Source organism: Vicia villosa, linkage group LG1 (genome assembly GCF_029867415.1).
Source record: "Vicia villosa cultivar HV-30 ecotype Madison, WI linkage group LG1, Vvil1.0, whole genome shotgun sequence".
Lineage (NCBI taxonomy): Eukaryota > Viridiplantae > Streptophyta > Magnoliopsida > Fabales > Fabaceae > Vicia > Vicia villosa.
In genome coordinates, this window is record NC_081180.1 from 46,888,442 (window position 1) to 46,897,075 (window position 8,634).

General features: G+C 36.3%; 1 long non-coding RNA gene across 1 annotated transcript; it reads left to right on the top strand.

Annotated features, from left to right (window-relative positions):
* The first annotated feature begins 339 nt into the window (after positions 1-339).
* LOC131605464 (uncharacterized) lies at positions 340-1,317 on the top strand. The gene is made up of 3 exons (XR_009284679.1): positions 340-451; positions 608-684; positions 896-1,317. It is a non-coding gene; the product is annotated as an uncharacterized LOC131605464 (long non-coding RNA).
* The last annotated feature ends 7,317 nt before the right edge of the window (positions 1,318-8,634 follow it).

The window sequence follows — 8,634 nt, forward strand, 5'->3', positions numbered from 1 at the left end:
TAAATAACACGATATCACGATAGAGGACGGTTATTGTATTTTGAAAGTTAAAGAAGATGTTTGTGTTATTTAGCTAAATCTAAAGGGAGTTGAGTGTATTTTCCTCTTTATTTTGTTAGACATTAATGCTGCCCCGTTATGAAAATACATGCTAAATTGTTGTTTTCTCATGATATATAATTGCTCCACCTTGATTTCTCCATTTGTATGACTCGACCATGATTTATGGTCGTTTTCACGACGTTGTTTTGACATGCGTAGTTGCTGCCCTGGTTTCTAAGTAGTTGTTAAACTTTGATTTACCTTGCGGTACTATGTATCTAGAATAGCTATAACATCTGGGTGATGATTATTTTTCAGGGGATATTAAAGATTTTCTAAAAGAATATCACTAGAGACATCAAATTAGCTTACGGTGTGTGGTTCCAGAAGTTTCTGAATTTCTCTAAAGGTAATTAGTTATTCTTTTGCTAATATAAAAATGTATGTCAAAATAATATTAATCTATTCTTAATCATTGTAGTTTGTGCTACAGTTTGCATATAGTTCCTTCACTTTTATGATATTTGTATTTAACTGCATCGTGTGTGTGTGTTTAATTTTACAGTTACTTTGAAGTCTCTGGTTTCTATTTGTACAACGCCGATTCAAACCTACCCATCTCCCACATAAAGTCTAACTCAGGTTACTATCCCTTTCTTCTTGCTTATAGTTTGTTATTTTCTGCTTATAGTTTATTGTTTATGGTTCTATTTAATATCAATTTAGTGTCTCTCAACCAGTTTTTTGGTTTGTGGACTTATATTACCTTGAAATAAGGTAATGTCTTCTTTAAGAAATCGGGTATTCTGATTAGGTATTCTATTATGATGATAGCTATTTATTATCTTGACAGAATTCCTTAGTACCTGATAGAGAAACCAAGAAGTTTTTGTTTAGCTCAATTAAGACATGGATAAGACATGGATGAATTCAAACCGATTGTCGAAAGAGTACGAGAAAGGGGTATGGGAATTCGTTGAGTTTGCGGTTGCGCACTCCAAAGACCCGCTTCGAATGCCGTGTCCTTGCTTGGGTTGCTGTTATGGGGGTAAGGTTGACGGGAATAAGTTGGCATCCCATTTACTACGGTTTGGAATTGATAGAAGTTATACATGTTGGACAATGCATGGTGAGAAAAGTAACGGGAATGCTGAGTCGAGTTGTAATAGGAAGTATGCTTCAAACGACGATTGCACAGACACATACGATTGCGATCGAGTCGAAGAGATTGCAGAAGCGCTTGAAGAAGATCTTGAGGATTGTCCCAAAAAGTTCGAGAGGTTGGTGTCGCGGGCGAAAAATCGTTTTGTTTCCTCTTTTTTTGTGGATGAGACACCTGATGCCTTCTTTGGGCTCGAGTGCTCAAAAAAGTGATTTTTCTTTTGTACCGACCAAACTTTTTATTATTTCCAAAGGAGGAAAAGGAAAAAAGCTGCAATAACCTAAAAGTGGGGGGAGAGATCTTTGGGTAAGAGGGTTGGTTATACGAAGGGAAGGTATTAGCACCCAACGTATCTATAGTACTCTATAGGTTTCTTTGTTATGTTTTATTCCATTCTTGTTGTGGTGAAGGTTTTTGTGAAATAGGTGGGACCTAAGGTGTTTGTTTGATTATGCTCGCAAAGATCATCGCGATCCTCTGCATACATATCCCCTAAAGGGAATCAGAGCATCTGTAGCTCGGGGTCTACGGGTGCTAAGGTTTGAGTGGTTTTTTTTGTTTTATTTTGCTCGCCAAGGATCGACCTTGTGCCTACGTATTCTCAAAGGGATGTTGAGAAAGTCAGAGCAATCGTAGTTCCCACTTATGCTAGTGGAAGCAAAGGAAAATAGACAAATGTCGTCTAAATGCTAGATGTATCTAATCTATATCATCACATACATCTGTTTGTTTTTGTTTGAAAATCTTTTCATTATAAGCCCGGGGCCATGCCGCTTAGGGTGCTTAGAATGATAAAGATGTTTTTGTTTGTTTAACCAGCCTTGTGGCAAAAACTTTCAATGAAGTCAGCCTTGTGACAAAAAGTTTTGATTAATCAGCCAGCCTTGTGGCAAAAGTTTCAATGAAGTCAGCCTTGTGACAAAAACTTTGATTAATCATCCAGTATGGTGGCAAAACGGTTTGATTGATTAGCCAGCCTTGTGGCAAAAAGTTTGATTGATTGATTGATTGTTTGTGATGATATAGAAGAGATACTCCTAGCATAGAGATGAAAAATGTCTAATCTCCTAGGGTGTTTTGATTTGGATATTGGGGATGCTTATAAGAAGCCCGTGGGTCCTTGTACGAAGCCCAAGAGGAGGCTATCCGAGGGTCCTTGCATTGTAAGCCCAAGAGGAGGCTATGGGAGGGACAATCCGGGGTCCTTGCATTGTAAGCCCAAGAGGAGGCTATGGGAGGGTCACTCGTTTGTACAAAGCCCAAGGGGAGGCATGGTATAGTTGGTTTGAGCTCTTAGAGCGATTTCACCGAGAAACCATACTCTATGTCCTAACCTAAACTAGTGGAGATTCTTTGCACGAAGCCCAATAGGAGGCTATGGGGAACCTAGTGTTGTACTAAGTTGAACAAGCATATAACATAATCACAAATGTGAACAAGTACAAACAAATATGCACAAGTACATGAACAATTATATGAACAGTTATATATGACAAAGTGTGCGTATATAATGGAGTTTATGAAGGAAATATACCTGTAAGCATGCTCCATTTGTATATATAGGGGCTCGGGACTCATACTCGAGGAGAGGTCCACTTGAATTTATTCAAAGCTATGTAAACAGGTATTTACAAAGGGGCTTGGGACTTATACCTACATGGAGGCCCATGGTATATTTTTGGGAAGATTTAAAGAAACCTTCATTTTTGGTTTGTTATTCAAAGTTAAAAAACACATTGATTGAGATATGTACAAAAGGCGTACAATGAGATACCTAATTTCATGTACTGGAATGGGTATGTACAAAAGGGCTTGGGACTTATACCTACGTGGAGGCCCGTGTTTTATTTACAAAACATGGTTGACTGTTTATTTACAGACGCGTTGTTTGAAAAAACGGTTTGAAGATTTGTTTTGAAAGAGTTTTCTGTACAAAGAAAAACTGTATAAAGGAAAGGGACTTATACTCTCTAATATTCGAGAGGCCCATGTTTTATTTTCATAAAACATGGTGGATGGTTTAAAAAAGAGTTGAAAGATTTGTTTGTTGAAAAAACTGTTTGGAAGTTTATTTGGAAAAAAGTTTTCTGTTAAAACAAAAACTGTACAAAGAAAGACGAAAGGGACTTATACTCTCTAATATTCGAGAGGCCCCACATCGTTTTGAAAATCAATTGATCAATTAAAAAGATTTAATCAATAGTTTCCTTTGAAAATCAAAAAGAAATGGTTTACCGTTTTTGAAAAGAATCGTGATCGCTCGTTTTTAAAACGATTTGAATTTTGAAAGAAATCAATTTAATCAAGATAAACAAGAAGATTGTCTTCAAATAACATTTAGATGATTAGGGTTTGCTTCAAAAAATATTTACAAGTGATTAAATTTGAAAATCAAATGAAAAATAATATTTAAAAGTATTAAAATTACTTAAAAACAAGTCATTTTAAAACCAATTAAAAATGTATCAAATAAATATTTTTTGATGATTTTTTTTGATATTCTTAAAATATATATATTAAATGAGAGGTGTGTAAAAAATGAATGAAAAATGAATTGATTTGGTTAGTTAAATAATTAATTGAAGTTTGTTAAAAAATTGAAAGAAAATAGTGATAAAAAAAATGTTTTGGCCCCCATGAGTGTTGAACTCGCGCCCTCTCTCTCACAACTCAAAAACTTAACCAACCAGACCACGCGCGTGGTCTGTTAATCACTTGCAATGAATTACATATATTTTGAATCAAGTTCCTAAGTTCAGTTTCAAAATTTGGCGCCAAGAACACAACCCCCAAATTGAATTTGAAAATTCTGAAAACTGAATTGTTTGGATCAAGTGAATAGCCTAACTTGCTCGATTTTCCATAAGGAACACAATGGTATCATTTAATTGCATTTATTTTAACTCTAAGGCTATCAATTTTCTGATGAACACGAAGAACCCTAATTCTGAGTTTCAATCTGAAATCGTGTGTAGTTGATGAATCATGAAATTGATTGAGGGCTATTGATCAGTGATAGTGCAGAAACAAGATGGCATGTTCATTTTTCATTTATGATGCATGTATGATGGAGTTTGAAGTTCATGAGCACTTACCTCAAAAACGGCCAAACTGGAAATTGAAATCGTGCCTGGAGGTGTTACAGATGCTTTGTATCAATCTGGATAGCTTCAATGGACCTTATGTGATGTGTTTGAATGCCTGGAATGAACTGGAAACCTCTTGATCACCTTGTGGTACCCGAACTGCAGTTTAGCTCAAGTGAGGATCAAGCTAGTTGATTTTGATGTTTCAGATCATGTATGATGGTTGGAACAGTTCATGTGAAGTATATGGAGTGTGTTTAGATGATTAACTTGGACAGATATGGCCTGGTATGAGAATTGATATGTTAAGGCTCATTTTATGCAAATATGGTGGTTGAAGAGTGATTCTGAGATTTAGGGTGTTTTGGGGTGTATGGATGGATCAAACACATCCCATATGATGTTTGTGGTTTGTGGGAAGCATCACTTTGGTCAGAACTTGCAAGAGATGGAGGTTGAGTTTTCTACCTCACTTTGAAACACATGACTTGTAATTCAAGAAAGAAGAGAGAAAACCTATAATTGTGAGGTTTTGGTGTCAATTGAAGAGTGGAAATGACCTCTATTTATAGGCCAAGAGTTCTGAACTCAGACCTTTGCAAGTTGCTTCAAAGTTTGATGATTTGGCTTAAGGGATAGAAAGGAATCTTTTACATTAATGCAAAATGGTTAAAGTGACCAAACCATGGTTAAAACTCTAAGCTTCTTATCTCTTTCCATTCTGATCTCAAATCAGAAAAATATCATTCAATCATTGCTTCTATGCATCATTACTTGGATCATTTGGCAAATTGGTTCATAACTTTGCAAAAATGGCTTGAAATTTCAAGTGAAAAGTTCACTAATGGCAAAATTCAAAACCATAGCTACACTCCATATTTTTTCATGCTCTTGGACATTTTAGAAAGCTCATGTTACACACTTCAAAACCCTAGTTGAAAGTTTCTTCAAGACCTTTAAGGAAATGGGTGAAAAAGATCCATGAACTTTGGAGAAAATGAAGTTTTAAGTGAAGTTTTCAAAAAGTACCAACTTTGAAGCACCATATCTCTTAAATGGTTGATCTTATGGAAAAAATTTATATGTGTCAAAGTTGTTTATTGGATCAAAATCTACAACTTTCATGTTGGAAGTTTTTTTCAGTTTGTAGGTGAAATTTTGAGAAATTCCCTTTCAAAGTTTGGAAAAAACCATGAAAAAACACTTAGAAATTTTTCTAAGTATGGAAAGTCAAACTTTGACTTTTTGATTCTTGATTGATTTTCTTGATTTTTCTTGATCAAATGACTTCTCATATCATATATTGATGATTTAAAACTTCAAAAGTCATGGTTGACCAAAATTCCCCAAAAGTCAATGGTGATCTTGTACAGTTGACTTTTTCAGACGAATCGCGTTTCTGGAGATTTCAAATGAAACATGCTATCCTCATCAAATGAATAGTATGAATGGATCACATTGAAGCATTAGAGGATATTGAGCCATGGTTTGAGTTGTGACACCATGTCCTGATTAAAAAGTCAGTTATTCAGTGAATTAGGTCAAAAACCCTAATTGTCGACCAGATGAAATTGATGACTGTGGATCTTGAATTGAGATGTAATTTCCATGGGATATTGTCATAGGGATTATTTGAGGATGATTGAAACCTTTGATTGACTTCCTGGGGATTTTTAGGGTTTCCCAAATGTGATCCCTGATTTCAGTCCCTGATAGTTCAAAACCCTGATCTGAGGATTTGTCTGATCAATCTTTGTGTAGGAGATGTTCTGAGCCAATGGATTAGGTCAAGGTGATGTACTTGGGGTCTTGATATCATGTCCCAAGTCATTATGTCAAATCCTGAGCTAAAGTCAGGGGTATGCTATCTTCAGTCAAAACCCTAATCCAGTCGATTCAGAGCCTTTGAGCTTGTTGAGATGAATCTCTGAGGACCAAATGTTGATTGTTGATGAAGATGATTCATTTGAAATGAAGGTAGAACAAAACCCTAATTGATTATTACTTGTACTGATGAGTGATTTCCTGATTAAATCCTGCTGAGTCACAAGTAGCAAACACAAGCTATGCAATTTGTTAGAGATGCAAATGATGCATATGCAGATGATATGAGGTGGTATCTTAGGTCAAAAATTGGGGTATGACAGATGCCCCTATTTAAGTTTCTTCAACCTGAGACATGAAGATTGAAAATCTTCGTTTTGATATGGTGGAAGAGACTTAAATATCAGAAGACGCGAATTTTGGACCTAAGATACCAAAATTGCGAATGATGCAAGGATATCTTTACCGAGGGATATCAAAACTGACTCCGCTGGGGAAAAGAGATTGGGGAAGGATGTCTCAATCCGTTTTAGGAAGAGAATCCGTTTTGTCTTTTCGGGAAAGCAAGTGTATGTTTCACCGGGGAATGATAGCTTTGTAAGAAAAGCTTACCTATCGACATTACCGACTATCTGCATGGGGATAGACTTGTTTAATAATGCGAAGGTGAAAGGTATGAAACTGTATTACCGACTATCAGCATGGTGATAGACTTGACAAGGTAAAAAAGTTTCAAAGGTTTGGTTAATATTACCGACTATCAGCCTTGTGATAGACATGTTAATAATATAACCAGAACAAAAGGATTACCGACTACCAGCCTTGTGATAGTGGTTTTGAAGACATGATCAATTATCAGCCAAGTGATAAAATGATTCTGGAGACTTTGCTAGGGAAATTACTGGTTATTCAGCCTTGTGAACAGTAATAAGGCCCTGATTGTCAAATGGTCTTCATGATTGATTTCCTTGAGAGGAAAAAGCTTTTGAAAGAGACATAAGCCGCTCAGATGATAAGGCTATTGCTTATTGTCTGTTTTTTTTCACGACTCTATTTGAGGAATCGGAATTTGAATCTCTGGTAAAGACAAGGTTCTAACCATGAATGAATTGGAAAGAAACAGTCAATCAAGACTTTGTACCCATGAGGAATGAACTCAACTGGGGATTTTCTCCTTTGTTTTGAGAGGAGAAACTAAAGCAACCTTCTTCCACGAGGAATGATCTCAGTGGGGAACTGGAGAAACAAAATGTTCTTTCTGCTTATGGGTGACAACCTACTTGGAGAGATGACACGCCCATACTTTTTCTTTTTCTTCTTTTTTTCTTTTTTTCGAGGATAGATATATCCTGAACAAGTGAATATTGAGGCAAACATTAAAAAATGCAAGAATGTATAAATGATGCAAATATGTATGAATGATGAATGTCATGAATGTCGCATGCATGCTGACAATACTGACAGACAAAGAAGTATATACTGGAGAAGGACCAACGTCGCAATACAACCAGATACTTGGCAAATGTTTTTCAACACGGTGTAGATAACACAGGTGATGAATGGTGTTGCGTGCTTTAAACTTCTCTGGGGAAGATGGGCATCTTTTCTCATTGAGATGGAAGAACTTCTTCACTGGAGATTGGAGATCTTCTTCATTGGGAATAAAAGACCTTCTTCACTGGGGATAGAAGAGCTTCTTTACCGAGAGGGGTAATTGCTTCAAGAATTCTTTTCTGGGACAAGAATACCGTTGTCACAACAATTTTTTCCGGGAGAATCCTTTTTGTTCATCCTATGGAGACGACTGCTGATGTTCCTTCCGTTGTTCACAACTCAAAGGAAAATTTCGCTTTTATTTTGAAAAAGAAAAGTGAAGTAAATTCATTTAAAACTTATTTTTTTTCCCCTTTTTTTTTCAAAAACGAATAACACAATTAAAGCGTCATTTTGCAAGCTGAAAGAAATTAAAGATTGCAAACAAATGGGCACAAGGCTCAAATTTATTTAATAGGATGGTAATCAGCTAAAGGCGTGATTCCATGGAGTATTTACAAAAGTTGGAAATGGTAATTATGCGGAAAAGGCTACATTGAAAGCAATAACCACTATTCCCTCTAATAACTTTGAGTTCCAACTGTGCTTGTCGCTTCAGATTGGAGATGATTTGATTGAAGATCCTTTGATGAAGTACAGACTTTTCAGGTGACGAAGTATAGACTAATGCAGTTACTTTGTCATAAATCCCTAATTTTTGCCTAGATTGCCCTTTCAGGTTTTCAATCTACCAGGATGAATTTTTTTCTGTTTATTGTCTCTAATTTTTGCCTGGACCGCCCTTTCGGGTTTTCAGTCCACCGAGACGCTCATTTTTGCCTAAGTCGCCCTTTGCGGGTTTTCGACTTACCGAGCTGTTCTTTTGTATTTTTAGACAAAGTATTTCTTGACTGCATCAGCATTCACAGGATGTGGGAGTTCATCACCATCCATGGTCGTAAGAATCATGGCGCCGCCAGAAAATGT